This window comes from Lissotriton helveticus, chromosome 2_1 (assembly GCF_964261635.1).
Source record: "Lissotriton helveticus chromosome 2_1, aLisHel1.1, whole genome shotgun sequence".
In the NCBI taxonomy this organism is placed as follows: Eukaryota; Metazoa; Chordata; class Amphibia; order Caudata; family Salamandridae; genus Lissotriton; species Lissotriton helveticus.
Window position 1 is genome coordinate 237,492,525 of NC_136059.1, and position 19,949 is coordinate 237,512,473.

Below are 19,949 nucleotides of genomic sequence, written 5' to 3' on the forward strand. Positions count from 1 at the left end.
ACGGGTTGTTTAGATTGAATTTCACTTCCAATCTCCATCATTCCTGAGCAATCGGACCCAGGCAGTCAAACTTGGGAATTTTACGCACCCAAATTGTTTACTACCTGTGGTGTCCCGCAAGGTTCGTCATTGTCTCCCCTCCTGTTCAATCTATATCTCAAACCCCTTTTACATTCTTTAAAGAACAGGAAAGTAACGATCTACAATTATGCTGACGACCTGCAGCTAATTTTCCCACTGGACTCTACTGACTCGGTCTTGGAATTCCAGGCGACCATGCTGCACATTCAACGGTGGATGGAGTGGAACCATCTAAAACTCATTCCAGGGAAGACTGAGTTAGTACTCCCGGGCAAAAGTTCGATCAGCTGGGGCCCCCACTACTGGCCGTCTACAATGGGATCTCCTCCCTCCCCCTCTCTCTCTGTAAAAAGCCTCGGCATCACCATCAACTCTGATCTCTCTCTTAAAGGCCAGGTGGGAGCTGTGATTTCCTCCAGCTTCCATCAACTGCGCACAATCATAAAAATCGCTCATTTACTTACCCACTCTGCGCTCATTCAAGTGGTACTCGCCCTGGTCTTGTCCCGATTAGACTTTTCTAATTCTATTTACTTAGGTCTCCCCTTGTTCTTGTCTAAACATTTACAAATTGTGCAAAATCAAGCTGCCAGATCTTCAAACACCGCGGTGGGAGATCGGCGAAACCATTGCTGGCTGCTCTCCATTGGTTACCCATAGCCCAACGGGTAATATTTAAAGTAGGATGTCTGGCTTTTAAGGCTCTTCACGGGAAAAGCCCCATGTTCATCAATAACCTAATTGTCAAGCATGAGCCTACCCGCAATCTTCGTTCTGCCCATCTGTCCCTTCTTACCCTACCCTCCTTCAAACGGAAGCGCCAGGGCGGGTGCCGATTCGCTTTTCTTGCCCCAAAGGTGTGGAACTCCTTCCCTCTGTCGCTATGGAAATGTACCAATCTTATGGAGTTCCGGGGAGCCCTGAAGACCTGGCTATTCAAGCAAGCTTCTGGATAGATTAACTGCTTTTCAATCTTTCCTCACTGCTAGCGCCATGAAACTCCTGGGTGCCCGTGCGCTTAAAAAGTTTAGAATAACATAACATATGATTGCACGAGCTGGATATTCCCCACATGTTGTTGGAATGAGTGAAAAGGATAAACGATGGTATAACTATATTTATAGTCATTCTGTATTGAGAAGTGTATTTGATTAATTTATCTTTTGATGTAGTTCGCTTTATCCATGCGGTCTCTGCGTGCTTTACATATATGTACTATTGGAGTGTGAGATAATTACATTTGCAAAAGTAGCACAGAGGCTTTGACCCTTCCATCTATCGCACAACTTTGTATACCGGCTTACCTTTTCAATGCAAATAATTGACCATCCTTTACGCGGGGGTTTAAGCCTTTGTTTTCTGTTTGATTTGATTTGTATGAAAAAAATTACATAAGGTTGTTGAGGATTATGTCAGTTTGGTGACTGGGTGCTTGAATAGTGCCCCGTACGTTTGGGGACAAGTATGGAGAACGAAAGTAATGTCCATGTCTGATTTTCATGATCTCTACCTAAGATATATTTCTCTGCAGTGAATCTAATTGAAATTCCTTGACAACATTTACCTACAAGTGATCTAAATTGAACTCCTTGACCAAGTCTATGGCTACATTGAAAGCTTACTGTCAACGAGTTCCGCCTGGAGTTGTGCTTGGTTTTCCACTAAGAAAAGTCGATGAGTGACTTTAGACATACAAAATGTGAGTGGCAGTCACCCAGGTGGATTAGTAGCGGGTATAGGGCTTACGTGAATGCAAAATAGGCCTTAAGATAGTGCTGCTTTTATTTCTTGGGCGAATTGGATGAGGTTTATAAAGTGCTTTTAACTGCTCTATATCATTTAATGCCATTTTATTGTGAAATAATTCCAGCAATAGAAAAGGAGAAGTGTCATGGAAGCTGCGCTCTAAATACCGGTGTCAACACTTGGAAGTGCTATAAAAGATATTGGTTTCCCATTCAGTTCTGTAAAAGTCACATAAAATACATTCATCAAATTCCAAATAGCCCGAGACATTTCATGTGAGGTGCTCTACTTAACTGGAAGCCGGATCCTAAGAGCACTTCTTCACTCTCCTGAGCAACTATAAATCAGTTGTCACAAAGCTTTCAAACATGAAAATGGAATAAATCACAAGAAAGAAAGAGTGAGAAAACACATCCTTTGCAGGCCTTCAATTTTCATCCTTTGTTTCTATCTGTAAGCCTTTTTCAGAGCAGATCTGGTAGTCTGTGGACATTTATTCCATGATTTCATGTGTTGTCATTTCTCATTTATGTCGTCCTCAATGAGATGGCCTAAATAGACCGCTTCAGTGCGAGTGACAGATCTCATGGGAGAAGTGGATCAGTTTATCAAACACACAATCGGGTTGCCCGTCAAGCCCATTGTCAGTCAGGCCTGTCAGCAAGGAGTGTCTTGTTGAGTCGTATAGTGCTCTATTGCACTAGAGACCGCCAAATGTCGGTGATTATACAAAGAGATCAAGTTGAGCAATGACGCTTGGAGCTTGTAAAGGTGACCTGTATCACAATATAGGCCACTTAACCCTTTTGTAATTCACTTTGTCCTTTTCAGAGTGTCACGCTTGTCAGACTAGGCCATAGAAAATTATCACTATCCTGTAAATAGTCCTTCAACACAATAAATCACCAGCTTTGTGTAATGACTGATTTATGTTACAAGAGGATGGTTTACAAATATTATATAACCAATAACGTGATAGATATGTGTCGTAATGAAGGAGTGAAAACAACCATGGGTAATTCGCTGGGAGAAACCATGAAAATCTACACACCTCAGTCACAGTACCCCAGGGAGTCTCCAACTTTTTCACAAAAAAGAGCTACTTATTTTTTAATTAAAATCACCCCAAGCTACTAATATTATTAGTGTTGTACTTATTAGACAAGATCACATTATTGGCCACTATCTGCAAGTTTACCTGCCATGAACACCTCAGTGCAGGATTGTCTGCAGTAGTGTAAAAAAAAGCTTAAGTAATTCGGAATGCCTCTACAAGACTAATATATAACATCCCCTGCTGGAATGCTTCATGGCACTACGGTAATAATGTTACTAATACGTTTCGAAATGCTTCATGATTTATCATTCAAAATATCAGCTTTAAATATGTTTTGGAAATTATAGGTTCTAAGAATACGCACATTTTCATATGAAATACAGCTTTTTTTAATTTTGGTGTACACATATTAATTCAACCAAGCTTGTAGAATCACTCAATGAAGGCGCACCACAAACTTTTAAGCCCTGCGTTTACATTTAATCTGGCCAGTCTGAGGGTTTAGCTATTGTTTTGGATCAGTTAACCAGATTAGACCAGCACTGCTGCTAGCACTGAGGTGGTGTTCTTGGGATGTTAAATGATCTGCACTTCTACAGCATCTCTTAAATGAAGGATTTCTTTTGTGATACAAGACTAAAGTAGAAGTGTTTATAACAAAAAAATGTGTTTATAGGGCCGTGTTCTTATATGATTGCGCACAAAGTCTCAGTAGCAGTATTCTGATGGTTTTAACTCTTTACTATAAAGAACACCTTAAATTCATGGGAAACCATCCTGAATCCTGTGGTGTCTGTTATTACGCATCTGGCCTTTCTTTGCGACTATTACCTATAGCACATATGTGGGACGGGATTTTTTATGCAAAGCGGTAATAACAAAAAAATTCAAATGGGGCAGAACATGCTGATTTTGGCACTTGTAGCACCAAAATACATGTCCCATTATTTACCTTCACAGTTTTTCCCCCGATAAATATCGCCATGTTTCACCTGCCAACATTTAATAGGGAATATGATATTCATAGCATTGAGTATATACCTGGTGTGATTAAAAAATTCAAATCTCATAATTCCGATATCTGCAGTAACATAATTTATCTGGCCACTTATAGCGAGGGTCTAAGATTTGCAACGCCGTCACCATGCTGTTCTTTAGAGATGTAAGTTACTGCCTAAAAATATGTACGCAAGTCGTATTTAAGAGAAACAGGAAGTCAAAGCTGAACCTATGTGCATGGACTCTGAATGGAATCCAAAGTTTTATTTCTGTTTTAGGCCTCAGAGCAGACCTTCACATTGTTGACTGGTGTCTGTAAATGATTGACTTGTTAAGTATGAAAGGCAGACACTGCAAGTCAGGTGATGAGTGGTCTGGCACCAGCTCAGGTGTCTGTCATCACAGATTGTAGTTACTAATTTGGAAACACACCTAGCAAGTCATAGCAGCTGCAACACTGGAGTGGGCATGAGCACAGAATATGTTTGCCATAAACGTCCTCGGCCTAAGCAGTACCATAAATTGAAAGTATACAATATATAGTCCCGGGCTTAGTGAAGCTCTTCCCTTTTTAGGTGTACCCTTTAGAATACCAAGAAACAACAAAAATAGTTGGGAAACACAAAAGGTTAAGAAGGATGTTACAGAGTTTACCTTTTGTGACCTCGCTTGCCTAAAAAGGAACACGAACTTTTTGCACCCTGAAACCACGCCTGGTGTATTTTTGTGCTTTATATTAATTATGGGCTTGCACTTAACCTGATTATGTAAACGAGGTCATTATTAGCCATTTAAAATGCTGCTACTATTGCCGATGTGTGCCAAACAGTTGCCAGCTTATAAGTGTTTTTTTTTTCTTTTTTGGTCATCCATTATCCCGAAGCGACTAGCGAGAAGTACCCAGTTCGGTTCGTTCCTACCTTGCAGTTGACTTTCCTCCCTTTCCTCTGTGGAGTGAACCAGCCCCTCTCCTCGGTGTCCAGGCACAGACAGGAGCTGCTGCCTGCAGACTCCCGTCCGTCTTCTGTTTCTAAACCCATCTCTGGTCGAATACTAAACGTGTGTTGAAAACATCACCGCCCTTGTCGGCTCATTCAGTCTCGGAGACATGGGAGTGTTTGTTGTTCAGGCCTGGCGATAAATCACGGCTGTTTGCCTCCCTTCTGGAGGAGGCCGGCTTCCAGTCGCTAAAGGCCGCAGGGGCTTGGCTTTGGCCTGGGAGGACAGGCCGTAAATTGTGCAGGGCCTTGGTTGCTCGGTCACCCTCGAGTGGCCGCCATGTTTGATAGCGCGACGCTGACGAGAATAGAGCCGCCTGTTGTCATGTCAACATAGGTGGCGGCGCCTCCCACCTGCCTCGCGCCTTCCCCTCGCGCACTGTGCCCTGACAAGTTAAGTTAACGTAATCCAAATGTTCATCATTATCTTGATTTAGAGAGGGATAGTTTACAGAGTAGGAGATTGAACGCGCTTTGCTCTCATTTGTTTTTATCCCGATGGGGATTTCAAGAGTTAATGCTCTTATACCCTGAATCGAAGGCCATTCGTCACTTTGGTTAAGTATGCTCGAATGTATCGGAGCTCACAGGAAGTTTTGTGCTGGTCGACGGCAACGAACCTTTACTGTTTGCTGGGTTTTCTTTAAAAAAAAAGTTCAGTGTCAGTTTTACTCAGATTAACCACTTATTATTGATTAGTGATGTAATAACATTGTTTTATTTTGCATTTTGTTTAGTCATGAAAATATTGCAAGAATAAGAGCAATGGAGACAATAATATTAGGCACTGTGGTATTCTGGTCTGGATGCCATGTACCTTCCCCGCTTACCTGTCTTGCTGCTCAGCCTGTGTGGATGAATGGTGGAAAGTTGGAGTGTGTGATGTAATGATAGAATGTGGTGTATGGTGACAGCTGGGAGATTGGGCTGAGCAGCAAGAGAGCTGCTCCTGGTGGGGGCTTTAATGATCCTATGATTCAAACTTATAATTCATCAATAAACCTACTTAAATCATCACATCTCTGCTACCACCCATCTTATTACAGGCACGCCATTGGTTGCAGCTGGCCAGAGTCCCTGTGCAGGAAAAGTTGAAAAAGAGAGACTCTCATTGGTCCATAGCGCATTGTGATGGAACTATACATTTTGTAACGATCCGTGACATTATCGTTCAAAGTTTGATTCCTCCCGTATTAAAAAATAAATAAATACTGAAATACTTCTTAAAGTCTTTCCAAATAAGTTAAACTCCTGATTTAGTGTTGGTTTCTAATGTAATTTTGTAGAATTTCAGAGGAACAGCTATACCCATGGCCACTGGAATTATGTGGTTCTCTAGCAGCTATATTTTTTGCTTAGTTGTGGATTGTACGGATTTGCCACACAATCCACCATTGATTCACGAATGTCTAGTTAAAAGTCTAATCCATGACCTTGAATTTAAAATGGACCAGCTTTAAGATAGAGCGACTATCTTTAAGGACTGGTGGTCTATTTGGACCTGGGTTGAGTGGGCACCTCATTCCAAGCCCAATGTCCACTGGGAGGCTGCCGCGGCCAGCAGTGGTATTTCCCTTGAATTGCAGGAGTGGCTCCTCAGTAACAGACGCTGAATGAAGAACAAATCCCTGCTGCTAAACACAGACAAGAGTTAAGTACTGATCTTCAGCAACACATGGGACGACTGCTAGTGCCCATCAGACCTAGGACACGCATCTACTCCCTTCGGCCATGCCACAAAATCGTCATTCACAGCAAGCTCACCATGAAATCACAGATCAACGCAGTCTCCTCCACCTGCTTCCTCATTGTGCGCATGCTAAGTTAGATCTTCAATTGGCTACCCCTGCACATGCACTGTGACACTGGCACTCATCACGAGCTGACTGAACTATGTAAACAGGCTCTACTTAGGAATCGCCGCACATCACCTACTGAGACTTTAGACCATACAAAATGCCGCGGCTTGACTCCTTCTCGACCCTCCCCAATGGACCCAAATCACACCCCACCTCAGGCAACGCCACTGGCTCCTCGTACAGAAGCAAAGCCGATTCAAGCTGCTGACCCATGCCCACAACGTTCTAAACAACCAAGGACCTGCCTACATTAACCACTGCCTGAACTTCCACCATCCTTTGAGAAGACTATGCTCTGCCTCCATTTCGCTTCCCCTATACTCCCCACATCCAAAGAAGCGGAAGCGGAGGGTGCTCCTTCTCCCACAATGGAGAAAAGACCTGGAACAGCCCCCCCCCCCACCCACACAACTCTGGACCGTCACATCACTTCAAGAATTCCAAAGGCCCCTCAAGACCTGGCTGTACAAATGATCCTCCAGGACCTGCCAGTGCCTGGATACCCGATCAGGTTATTAGCCGCACTTTATAAATCTGGATTTATTTGATTAGATTTGATTTGACGTGAGAATGATGTGGGCATGGTGGACAACAGCTCAGCAGTTCGCTTTCTGCCTGGCACTACATTTAGCTGGCAGCTCCTTTGAGGAACCAGGAATCACTTCAACTTGCTATTGCTGGTTTTGGAAAGGAAAGACTCACATGTACAAAACATTGATCAGTAAGTGAACAACGTGCATTGAGCTGTAAGTAGAAGCACATGGCAAATCTACTTTTTAAATGAGTATTTTAACACTGTCTGGAGCACAGGCAGAATGGCTCTCTGTGGTTTGCATGCTCGCTGTCGCAGTATGGGTTCCAGAGTAGCTTGCTACTCGCCGAGAAAGCACTTCAATGCCTCGTCAGGGGTAGTAAGCGCTATATAAATGCAATTACAATACAATGTGGTGATCCACAAGGCAGGCTCAGTGTTGATCCTACTAAGCTCGGTACTATGAGTACCATTACATTGCGTAATTGCAACTCCTGTTATGTGCAACACTTACAAAGAGAGGGAAGGCATTTGGCATGAGAACTAAAGAAAAAACAATAAGACAGGGTTCAGCAAGTTCAACAAGTGGATCAGTGTGATTTTTAGAGTGTGCGATTACATAACCAGGTATGTGGAATGTTAGTAGGTGAGTTTAATTCTGAGACACTGCGCACACAGGGGCACTTAACACAGTCTGCTGTGAAAGCAAACCCTGTGCTTGTAATTCAAGTCGTTTATATGGGCTTCTCAGCGACACTCTCCTCGGCCTCTGTCGGTAATCGATGGTGTTTTACAACCACTGAGGCCTGTCACTGGCTAGCATGAAATGTAATATCCTCGCGTAAAGTGGCTTCAGGCATCATAGTTTAAAAAAAATTTTTTTAAACTACTGCACTGAAAATCTTTTCTTTTTACGGCGTTTAAACACAATCTATCACCTCTTTTGTGCCACTGCCCCATTTCCTTTCACTCACATTCTTTTTGCTTGAGGAGACCAAAAAACAAGCTTGCAGACTTGCAGCATATATGTGGTAAAGTGAGTGAACGTGTTGGCGGCTCTTTTGTGGTATATATAATAATTCCAGCTGCCACCACATCTGTGCATGCTACAAGAGTTGTGAAACATGAAAGATTTGCAGAATGATTACAGAGCAGGATATCTGCATTGTTTACCACATCTCGTCTCTTACCACATATTGCATGGGTAATTTAGCGCGAGGATGCGTCTTTCATGGAAGAGCAATCATTTGCAGATGTTGGTGCTCTGGAAGTAGAATCTACCGTAGCGTGACTACTTTCCTAGGGTGTGTTGTTTTTTTACAGACTTTGGCTGATAAAGTGAATGCCAGCTAGGCCTTAAAAAATGGGAAGGGGCAGATGTGTGCTGCAATTACTACTTATGTCTAAAGTATGTTCAAGAATTCTGGTGCAGTACAAATATTCTCCTATAACGTCACACAGAATGTCGTTTTTTTTCGTGGTCTGACATGGACTGGAGACCTGCAGTTGAGGTGGACTCCCACAATGGGGCGTATGGCCGTCCATGTTGAGTGGAGACGTCCCAGGCACCAGGAAGACTGCTGTGCAATCTGCTTAATCTTGCTGTTTTAAGATCTATCCTCCTGCTCGCCCACCTCTTCCCAGAGTAGTGCTGTTACCTGTATCCAGGGCCACTGGAATTATTCGATTGTGTGACTGCAGCGATTTTCGCATAGTTAAAGGTTTGCCTCATAATCAATTCATCATCTGCCGCATAACCTGCATATTTTAGCCACTGGTGTTCCGAAACTCGAGTGGGCCTCCCTGCAAGGCACGTGGAGAGGCCCCCTCCGGGCTCAATCAGGAGCTCTTGCAGCCAGATTGCTGGGCTGAGGGGGCCCCCTAGAGCTTGGCGGTCCCTCCGCACCACAGGGCCTGTGTTACGACCTTCATTTTAGCAAAAACATTGTTTCTAGCCCAAACGGTCGAAAGTTACTAAAATTGCAGTGACACGTGTTGCCAAGTAGTGGAAGACCCTTTGCAAAGCAAGACTCTTCACCTGGCTGTTGCTTATTGCTACTGGTACTAAAGAAGTGCAACCAATGCCCAGACAGTTTTACTAAGTTTAAAAATGACGAAATAAAGATGTAAATCGATTACAAAATATGCCGCATTATGCCGCATAATGTGCCTTTTCTTGCTGAATATTTTTCTCAACCCAGCCGCATAATTTGGCCCTCTCCTGCCACATATTTCCAGTGGCCCTGCTTATAACTTGTTCCACACAGAAGGATTCACAGGCTCTTTCTTTAAATTCGTTTTCCTTGCAGTCCTGAAAGCTGGTTCTCCCCAAACTGGTTCATGCACACAAAGGCCTGAAGGTTCCTGGGAATGGAGATGACATTTTTGCTTGGTTTCCTAAGTGATAATCCACATTTCAAGATTTTGACGCCGTTTGCCTGATGTGGCGATCCTTTCACTGAAAAAGAACACGGCCAATGTCTTTGGGATTTTGGAGGGCTAAGTTGGTAAAAAACAAAATTAGGCGGTAGCTCCTTGCAGAAAGAAAGGTCAGCTCATTGTGCCACCCTTTGTGCGCATCGTTAAATGGTTCCCATCCGCTGACATTCCTCGTTTTGTTTTGCTGCTGGGATTTCAATGGCGAGGTCTAGCCAGGAGGCTGAGCTCCATAACCTGTGCTTGAGACATGCAGACAGATCTCTTTTTGTTTCATGGCTCACAGTGTGAATTTTTCTTCCTTGTAGTTGCAGGGTGGGTGGTTGCCAGCTTTCCATACATTGAACATCTTCACGAAGGACATGAGGACCAAACCGCCTAGTCACGCGAAATCCTGCCCTACAACCGTCTAACTTTGTTTAGGTAAAACATCATGAGTATATTTAGGTTTTTTCACAGCATTCTCTTTAAATTCTATTTCCCTTGGCTGGAGGAGATGCTGCCTGTACAAAAATATCAAGTAGCCTTCGCAGCACAGAGCAGGGTGTCTTACTGCAACCATCGTGATGCGGATTGGCCCTTCTCATTGGTGATTTCTGTCCAAACGCACTTTACTGACTGTAATTGCCGTGGCATTTATCGCAGTGATTTTCACTCATTGAAGTTTATATGATGGCTTACCAATTGGCAGACTGAAGTTGTTCTGCAGCTTTTTATCCTAGCCTGTTTGTAACCAGATTTTTTTTACCAGAAGTGCAATTATAAGCCCTTCAAGCTTTTAAAATAATGATCCACTAAGCTTTCCTTTCAGGTTTTTTTAAATGAAATGCAAGTAGAAACCTAGAAGGGGGCAAAGATTTTTAAACCGTGTTTCTGGCAATTTTCTGCATCTTTGCTCTTCACCCTTAAGTGTCTCCTATAATGGCTGTCCTAAGTTTTCGTGTTGTTTGTTTTTAAGTGCAAATAGCATCTTGGGGCCCACCAGCAGTTTTAAGAGTTGGTTTCAAAGAGATGGTAGGTAGCAGACGGCAAAACCATGTCACAGCTGAGTGAGGCCTTGGGTATGTCCTTGGTGGATGTATGACGGTACAACGCATACTTTTACATCGCATGCCTTTACAACGCGGTATTTACAACGAATACCATTACAACGCATAGTGCTTTGGGGCGCTGGATAGTGAATAGTTTAATTTACTATTCCAACTCCAGTCCCCGTGGACACTAGGGAAGGTGTTGGACAGTAAATTAAACTTATTCCCTATCCTAGAGCGCCCCCCAGCGCAATGCGTTGTAATGGTTTGCGTTGTAAAAGTTGCGTCGTAAAGGCACTGCGTGGTAAAAGTTGCGTTGTAAAGGATGTTTTCCATCCTGGGTATTTCTAAAGTGATAGAAGGATGGGAGAGGGTGGATGGGAGAGGGTGGATGGGAGAGGGTGGATGGGGCGGGGGGTGGGTTTAGGAAAGAGCAAGGATGGGATTGTGGTGAGTCTGTGGAGTTTTTTCTTGTTGTTCAGTGTGGTGTCTTGGACAACTGCCTAGTCTCCTGCTGTGTTCAAGGAGCCGACTGCAGTGGCTGGGCGGTTGAAGAATACATTGTAATGGTTCCCGCGCAGAGGCGGGAGCGGCAAAATAGGGTAGGCAAACCAGAATAACGGACAATAGATAATGATTGCCGGGTAAAAGAGGGAGTAAACAAAGAGACCATTATTGTAACGTCATCCTTAAAGTATCTGTTGTTAAGTATACAACCGTATTGCACTCAAATTCGAGTGGTTGGACCCCAAGAAGCCGTTGTGAAGCCTCATTTTTTTTTCTCTGCATTTATTCCTAACTTTCAGACTGTTCACACATTTATACCACTTTCAAACTGTGCACTAACCAGAGGCATCCCTGAACTAGCCACCCAGTGCTATGGGCAATCCTCTCCACTTACCATGGGACTCGGGATGCCTGACTCGCTCGGAGTTGTAAGAGAGAGTACGTAAACTGAGGTTGTGACTGATTATCGACTGACAGTTGAATAATTGTAAGAGCTTTATGTATTTATTATTCATGCACATCAAGATTTCTCTTTTAATATTTAAAAAAAATAAGTGTTTGACTTTTACCTAAAGGAGGCAGTAGGGTTGTGCATGTATGATTTTAATCTATGTAGAGGATTTCAGTGGACATTGTCTCTTGGTCAGTGAGGCTTGGTACTGGGTCAGGGAGACGTCAACATTTGAAGAAGGGAGACATGAACATTTGAGGAAGGGAGACATGGCCACAAACCTCGGAGCTGCAAGAGAGAGGGACAGAGCGAGAGGTGGAACCTGGGGGCCACGTGAGAGGTGGACCCTTGGGGGAGGGCACGTGAGAGAGGTGGACGGGGGAGGGAGGGGTGGTTGGGCGCGTGAGAGAGGTGGACCCTAGAGGCCACGTGAGAAAGGTGTACCCTGGGGCCGCATGAGAGAGGTGGACCCTGAAACAAAAATAAACTGATCCAGGGACATAGCTAGCAGCAACCAATTACCTCGGCAGGCTTCCACGCCAGGAGGCCAAGACGCTGGTTGAGATCCTGCTTTACAAGCACCTCCTAACTAGAACCATTAAGTAATTTATAACGAAAGCCACACATTCTTTGTAGCTCTGCTTATTGTTTGGTCTAAAAATGCATGGTTTCCAAGCATAAACACCTGCCCGTGTTCTTCTATGAATGAGAGCAAAGTAATCAATCAATCAAGACATTTATAAAGCGCACTACATACTCATTAGGGTCTCAGGGCGCGGGGGGGGTGCTGCTACTGATCAGAGAGCCAGGTCTTGAGGAGTCTTCGGAAGGCCAGTAGGTCTTGGGTCTGCCGTAGGTTGGTGGTGAGGGTGTTCCAGGTCTTGGTGGCGAGGTGGGAAAAGGATCTGCTGCCGGCGGTCGTTCTTTGGATGCGTGGGACTAGGGCGAAGCCGGTGGAGCGGAGCTGGTGGGTGGGGGTGTAGAAGCGGAGTAGTCTGTTGAGGTATGCTGGGCCGGTGTTGTGGAGTCCTTTGTGCGCGTGGAGGAGGAGCTTGAAGGTTACCCTCTTGTTGACTGTGAGCCAGTGCAGGTCTCTCAGGTGGGGTGAGGGGGATGTGGCTGCGGCGGGGAATGTCGAGAATCAGTCGTGCCGAGGCGTTCTGGATGCGTTGCAGCCGTCTCAGGGGCTTGGCCGAAGTTCCTGCGTAGAGGGCGTTTCCGTAGTCCAGCCTGCTGGTGACGAGGGCCTTGGTGACTGTTTTTCTCGCTTCGGTGGGGATCCACTCGAAGATCCTGTGGAGCATTCAGGGGGTGTTGAAGCAGGATGAGGAGATGGCGTTGACCTGCTTAGTCATGGAGAGGGTGGCATCGAGGATGACTCTTAGGTTGCATGCATGGTCGGTGGGTGTTGGTGCTGTTCCCAGTGTGGTCGGCAACCAGGAGTCTTCCCAGGCTGAGGGGGTGGGGCCGAGGATGAGGACCTCCGTCTTCTGAGTTCAGCTTCAGTCGGCTGTTCTTCATCCTTTCGGCGACGACCTTCATTCGTTCGTGGAGGTTGGTTTTGGCGATCTGGGGGTCTTCGGTAAGGGAGATGATCAGCTGGGTGTCGTCGGCATAGGAGATGATGTTGAGGTTGTGCTGTCGGGCGACGTGGGTGAGGGGTACCATGTAGATGTTGAACAGCGTCGGGCTGAGCCCTGGGGTACGCCGCAGATTATCTCGGTGGCATTGGAGCAGACGCTCTGTGTTCTGCCGAAGAGGAAGGATGTGGTCCAGTCCAGGGCCTTCTGTTGGATTCCGGCTTCGTGTAAGCGTGTTCGTAGTGTGTTGTGGCAGACCGCGTCGAAGGCGGCTGACAGGACCAGGAGGATGAGGGCCGCTGTTTCTCCGTTGTCAAGCAGGGTCCTGATGACATCTGTGGCGGCGATGAGGGCAGTTTGGATGCTGCGGTTGCTGCGAAAACCTGACTGGGATGGAAAGTAATAGTGCAAGCTCCTTGCTTGCATCCCAGATGGGTGCTGGTTAGGGATCAAGTCAAGGCCATAGTGACCTTGGAGATCTCCCAGAAGCTCAAAAAGGATTCATTATGTTGTGGGTGCCCCGGGTGAGCACTAGTGCTCCCACATAAAAATAAAGGCAGACTTCCACTGGCAACCACTATGGGTGCTGGCTGGGGTGTCAGCGGAGGCCTTGGGGCTCCCACCATAACCCCAATGATTAATTTGATGGTTGCCTGGGCGCCCACAGAAAATGTTGGATGCCTCCTGTCAACACCCAATATGGGCCCATGGTTCTCCCCATGGCCCCAAAGTTAATTAAAAGTGTGGGTGTCCCAGGTGAGATGGGGTCACCGAAAAATGTAAAAAGAGCACACAAAAAGAGAATCCATAAATGAGCGACAGGAGACGCTCTGTTATTCCTTGCTCCAGGAAGGTTTTCCCATACGGCCATGCAAGTGATTTTTAGTTGTAATTTTTTTTATCCTGTTGGTCTTCTAAAAGGGGCAGGGGCCTCACGAGGCATTTTTTTTGTTGTGGAGGGCTACAGGAAGTGAAGCAGCCCATCAGTAAAATAAAATAAAACCTCTCTCTCCTGTTGGTCATTGAATCCAAAGAACACTGCGCTTTAGCTGTATGCTCCTCAGCTGGAGTGCAGTTCCCCCTTGTGGTTGGTTCTGTGGCTGCACTTTGTGCCCTGAAAAATCTTTTTAAAAGCCTCAGACATGTTTTTTTTGTGTGAATGCTTTGTTAAAAGTATTTTGAGACTGTCACTTTTATGTAACGTAATTTATGAATTTATAAAATATACATTTGATTATATTTATTGGTAACTTTTTGTCAAAGACAATAGCTCTGCTTTATAATGTTGGAGGTACTGACACACTTGATAAAGCCATTAGCCCAGCTTTTTTATTTGGTGTTCTGACCATTTGACAAAGGCAGTCTGTGACTACGTTAGTAGGTCTGCCTTATTTAAAATGACACCCATTATATTGTTACATCACATAGTTGGCCATGCGCATCCGTGGGTGTTGGGCACAGGCCCGAGCATATCCTGCACACGGCTGAAGTCCATGAACCGTTTGGGGGATGGGCACAGGGCATAGCTGTTCCCTCATCATACATTGCTAATTACCTTACATATTACATTGCTAAAGTTACTTTAAGGCATGACTTACAGTTACTTGAGATAACTATAACTGGTGAATTTCAGTTGTTTTTAATATAAAATGGTGTTTTAACTGAGATTTTCACCTAATTATAACTTCCAGGTAAGCTTTGTTCTTTCATTGACTTTCCAAGTTTATTTTTTGTGCAAAATAAGACTTTATTACAATTCCGAACTATAATGTCAATATAACCTTTGGTCGGTCAGTCTATCTGTCTATGTAGTTAAATACGTATACACAAACATCATGGGAATCCTTGATTTCCCGGTTTTGTATGAACATTGTGACATGAACACACAGGGTGAATGAATGCCTCTTTTTATATTTTAAACCCTGCCAGACGGTGGGCTGCATTATCCAAGGATGGCTATCACTGGTGTTTGTGTAATGGACCCTTGGAACCTCTTGTGTGCACACTGACGTTCATCTAGATAGCACCTCCTTCTGTTTGTCCAGCAGCCTGCCTTGCATTGATTTACTGCCCCACCTTTCACAATGGAACCCTGCCTGCTCCAATGCAGCAAGGTCAGCGACACTTGGATTACATGGATCAGGAGCGCGGTGGAGGTCACTCTGCGTTTTATCGCCTGACCACCATATATCTGCAAATTAGACAGTTCTTAAAAATGATATACTGGCCAGCAAAACAGGACTGGCTTCTCCGCCCCAAACCCACAACGCCATGTAGAACTTATTTTTAGCCACAGGACTGTACATATTGTATACTTTTGCCTCATTACTGTCGTAAGGATAGTGTGGGCCCAATTTACAAAGCTATAAGTGCCAATTAGTTTCTGGGCAGGACTAGTTATACAGCACATGGGTGGGGGAAGAGAAACCGTGTTTGGCTAAAGAGGAGTGAGCTGCTGTTAGAGCAGGATTACACATACAGGGTTTGCTTCTTCTGAGAAAGAAGGCTTCTTGAAAAATGCATACATGTTCTTAAGTGGAATTACTTTTGAGGGAACACAAAATTTAAATTTCTACATATAAATCCAGCTATTTGTGCACTTTTGACTTGGTGCAGTACTAACTTTGTGACTTGGGGCCTTATTGTCTGACATGTTAGCCTACATGAACAACCTTGATTGCCTGGTTCAGAAAGTGGTTTCGGTGAGTAACTGTCTTACTTCAGGCTTAGATGGGACTTATTAATGAATGTTTACTTACCGGCAGGGTCAACTAGGACCGGGCCAAATTATGCTTCAAGTAAATACAAATTATTCAGCTTTATGTGGCACATTTTGTGATAGTACTACTTCATTATTTTGTCATTTTTATTCATGTTTTCCCTCTCTGGACACAGGTTTCTCCTCCCTCTTTCGTACCAGTTTAACATCCAAATACAGCAAAAAATAACAGAACTTTGATCTGTCTACGTTTACAAAGGGCCTTCCAATGCACAGCAACATGTGCTGCTCTGTTTTTGGTTACTTTTAATCTATATGAGCTAGGAATTTGTTTATGTCTGCAGACTATACATAAAATTGTGGATTATGTGGCAAGCCTGGCAAATTAGTGATGAATTGAAGAACATCAGGGCCGCATAATTGCATAATTCCAGCTGCCCTCCTTACAGGCCACCGATTAAAAACTTATTTTTTTTACTTGTGTGGGCATGTTTTACTCTTGGAAATTTGTGAGCAAGTAGCACATAAACCTTGAGGAAGGCACAGTTCCTCTCCGAAAAAGTTTTATGAACCTGGTAAACTGAGTAGTAACTGTCCCTTGAGACAGGAGTAAGACACAGCAAGTCACAGAAATATCCATGTGACTCGGGCCCTGAGCGTAGGCCCCTCTCGATGCCACGCGTGTTGGTCAGTACATGTGCTACTTGCTGTTTACAGTACAATTCGAGATACTTGGCAGTTGGTTGAGGTGTCCAATGGCAGAGAGTTGGCATTCTTGCAAGAAGCTCAAATGACAACAGAATTTGCAAGGCCAGAATACTTTGTGGCTTAATGTGGTTTTTTACTCGCCTCGCCTGGCCGTCTCTTGAAATAGAAAACATCTGCTGGGCTCTCTTGCTCTGTTTAGACTCTACACAAACCTCTGATATTATGGAAACCAGGCCCCCTATCCCATTTCTTCCTCTGCTCTTGCTTTTCATACTCTGGTTAATAGCATCATATGTCTGGAATGGCTCCTTGTGTTCTTTCCCAGACTGTGGCCTTCACAATGCATCCACTAACCACATCAACTTGACTTGAACTCATGGGGCCATCAGAAGTCAAGTGTTGCCCTGGCACGAAGAGGTGAAAACACATTTTGAACCTTTTTTTTCTGCTTGGAAACCGGATTAGCTCTGAACTAAATTTTTTAGCCGGAACAAATACATTTGAGGATTGAAGCAAAATCCGTTTTGCTGCTCATAACAAATGTAAAAAATACTGTGATCAGGGTGGGGGGAAACAGCTTGTTTTATTTCTTCGTGTGTATGCTGTGAAAATAGCGACATTTGTTTCGTTTAAGGGTTACGTGACCGCCTCTCGAGCCTTAAAAAACCTTAAGAATTATATTACCCTTATAAAACATTTTATAAGCAATATATGGGGATACCTTCGGAGGGGCTGAGGGGAGTTGGCATGAACGAAATGGATTATTAGAATTGGAGCCCATGACACCAGTGTTAAGTGGTGGACCCAAGAAGCCGGGATGTTTTGGCCTGGGGTTAGCATTCAATCTGCCCCCAGCCTAACGCCATGCACATGTTCATATGTAAATATTTCTGACACTGCACAGTTCAGTGTGATGTATAGGGTAGCAGGCCTCTCCCAGGTGAGCTTTCTCATATACATGGCAACTTGAAAATTAATAATTCATCATTGAAGGACAGCCTGTCTCCATGTATACCTCTGTTGGCTGGTTTAATGCACTGTTTGATATGTGTTAATCTGTTCTCCGCTGGCAACATTGTTTATGCCGCTGTATTTAGGGCACGCACAAAAAATCTGAAACAGTTTTTGTTTCAAAGACATTTTCCCTTGAATAACTGGCAGATTAATTAATTTTTTGATGTGATACACACCACATTATATTTGATAACAGTTCCACGCTGTTTGAATTATTTTCCTGGAGGGTTCCTCCTCCACACCCCTTAGCTTCCCCCGCCCTCCCTCCGCTTCCCCCGCCCGCCGGCCCTCCCTCCCGACCCACTACGCTCAAATCAAAGGCAGTTAGCATGCAACTGTGTTTCCAATTAGAAGGAAATTGTTCTCATTTTCGCTTTCATATCTACCCATGTTTCGAAGGCCTTCATGCAGAACTGATACAACTGTAACATTCACGTGACCAAGAGCTGTCAAAGTCTTGAACTTGCACAATTTTTAATTTGCATTAGCCATGGTTTAAAAAAAAAAAATCTTAAGTGTGAAGACTAGAGATTGTAACTGATTTGTTTACAGTTAATTGTGGCTAATGTTGAAACATTCAACTGCGCTGCAGTACTGTCTGAAAAAGTTTTACAGGAATTAGTTTACGCCCTAATCTTCAAATTTGAATAAATGGGCACATGAGGTTTTGCTATGGCTTGCACCTTTCTTGCAGCTTTTTTTTTAAGATTTAAATATTCTTGCGGCGCAAAAAGGTAGTTGTATGCAAGTTCTGAAAATCCAGCAACAAGGCGATCTCCAATGATCTACTATAACATTTGTGGGTGTAAGCATCCTCGTGCCTTGTGTCACTGAAACCTGAAATTGTACGACTTATAACCTATTTCATTTGATGTCTAGTCAGTACTGAACTAGTAAAGAAACAAAAACAAAGTATTTTCATTGGGTTTTTACTTGCCTGAAAACATAAATCAAACAAAAAAAACTCTCAAGCGTTCTTGTCAATAAACTGTGCTGGGTGTGCATATGAGGAAGCCATTGTGGAACAAAGCTTGTCTGCTCCTCAAAAACATGGGGGTAAGTAATACTCACCACACTGTTCCAACCTTGTTCTGCAGTCGTAACCCCTGTGCTGTGCCAGAGGTATTCTTTTGTACAGTACAACTTTCAAGATTGAAGTGTCGAGTCCGGGCCCCAATACCTGGTCTCATAAATAACCCTCTCACCTGGTACACACCAATACATGTTCAGGCAGCAGGACCTTCTGTCCTGTGCTGGGTGGAATCAAGGCTTCCCCATATCTGTGCGGTAGGTACCTCCAGAGGCAAATGCTAAGCTCAACTCAACAGAGAAGGTTTGGTGTCTTGGCCACCACTTACACTCAATAACGCCCACAGGACAAATCTCATTTGTACAGCGAGATTCATGGCGAGGGTGATCTCTCCCTTGCTACATTCAAACAACTGTAGTGCTCCCACATGGGGCAGACAAGGGCCCATACATTCCTTGGCCATTAATTAGATCACCAGCTGTCAGGCTGAGAGAAATGTAACATTATCACCAGTGACAGATGTGGTCCCCGCCATGACCACTGCATACCAAAATCTAAAATATCACATGCCACTCGTGGGCGCATTTGACTTATAATAGCATCTGGCTTTCGCTTAGAATTGATTGCATCATAATGAATCCCTCCATGCTCTTCCATACTCTGTACTATCTAACCAAAAAGTACAATACAAGTATGCTTAGGTTTCGGGCATCCCAGTATGGCTTTTATAGACGTGATTACCTTTTTCCAAAAGACCTGTGTCTTGTAATGGGGTTTGCAGAATCCAACCAGACGGTGGATTTATCATCATCAATTTTCCAAAGGACTAAAAGTGGTCTTCCTGCCCATCAGTTTCCTATGACAATTTTGTTAAACATACCCCACTTGTTTTTCAATCATTCTGTCCCTATAGGTTTTCCATACCTTTGTCCTGAAGAAAACCTGTGGTGACTCTGTTCATTCACGCACATTCTTTGGTCGAAACAACAACATATCCTGACAATCCCTACCCTACAATCTCCACCCACCTAAAATTAATAGAACCCAGAGGAGGTTTGCTGGAGATTTGTGTTTTTAGGGACGGATGTGGATTAATTCAAACATTCCGTTAGAGCTAGAAACGTTTATTTTGTTGTTCAAATCTGCAGATGATGCTGCTGCTGATGGATTATGTGACAAAAGCAGCAAATCTATAATCCTG

The 19,949-nt window shown here is 44.1% G+C and overlaps 1 protein-coding gene and 1 long non-coding RNA gene across 3 annotated transcripts in view; one reads left to right on the forward strand and one right to left on the reverse strand.

Annotated features, from left to right (window-relative positions):
- LOC144817865 (uncharacterized) overlaps positions 1-5,152 on the reverse strand; it is an 86,116-nt gene extending 80,964 nt beyond the window's left edge. The window contains exon 1 of the long non-coding RNA XR_013606990.1: positions 4,804-5,152. This is a non-coding gene — a long non-coding RNA (uncharacterized LOC144817865). The remainder of the gene's footprint in view (positions 1-4,803) is intronic.
- The window catches only part of SETBP1 (SET binding protein 1), a 286,687-nt gene that overhangs the window by 105,730 nt on the left and 161,008 nt on the right, over positions 1-19,949 (forward strand). The window lies entirely within an intron of this gene.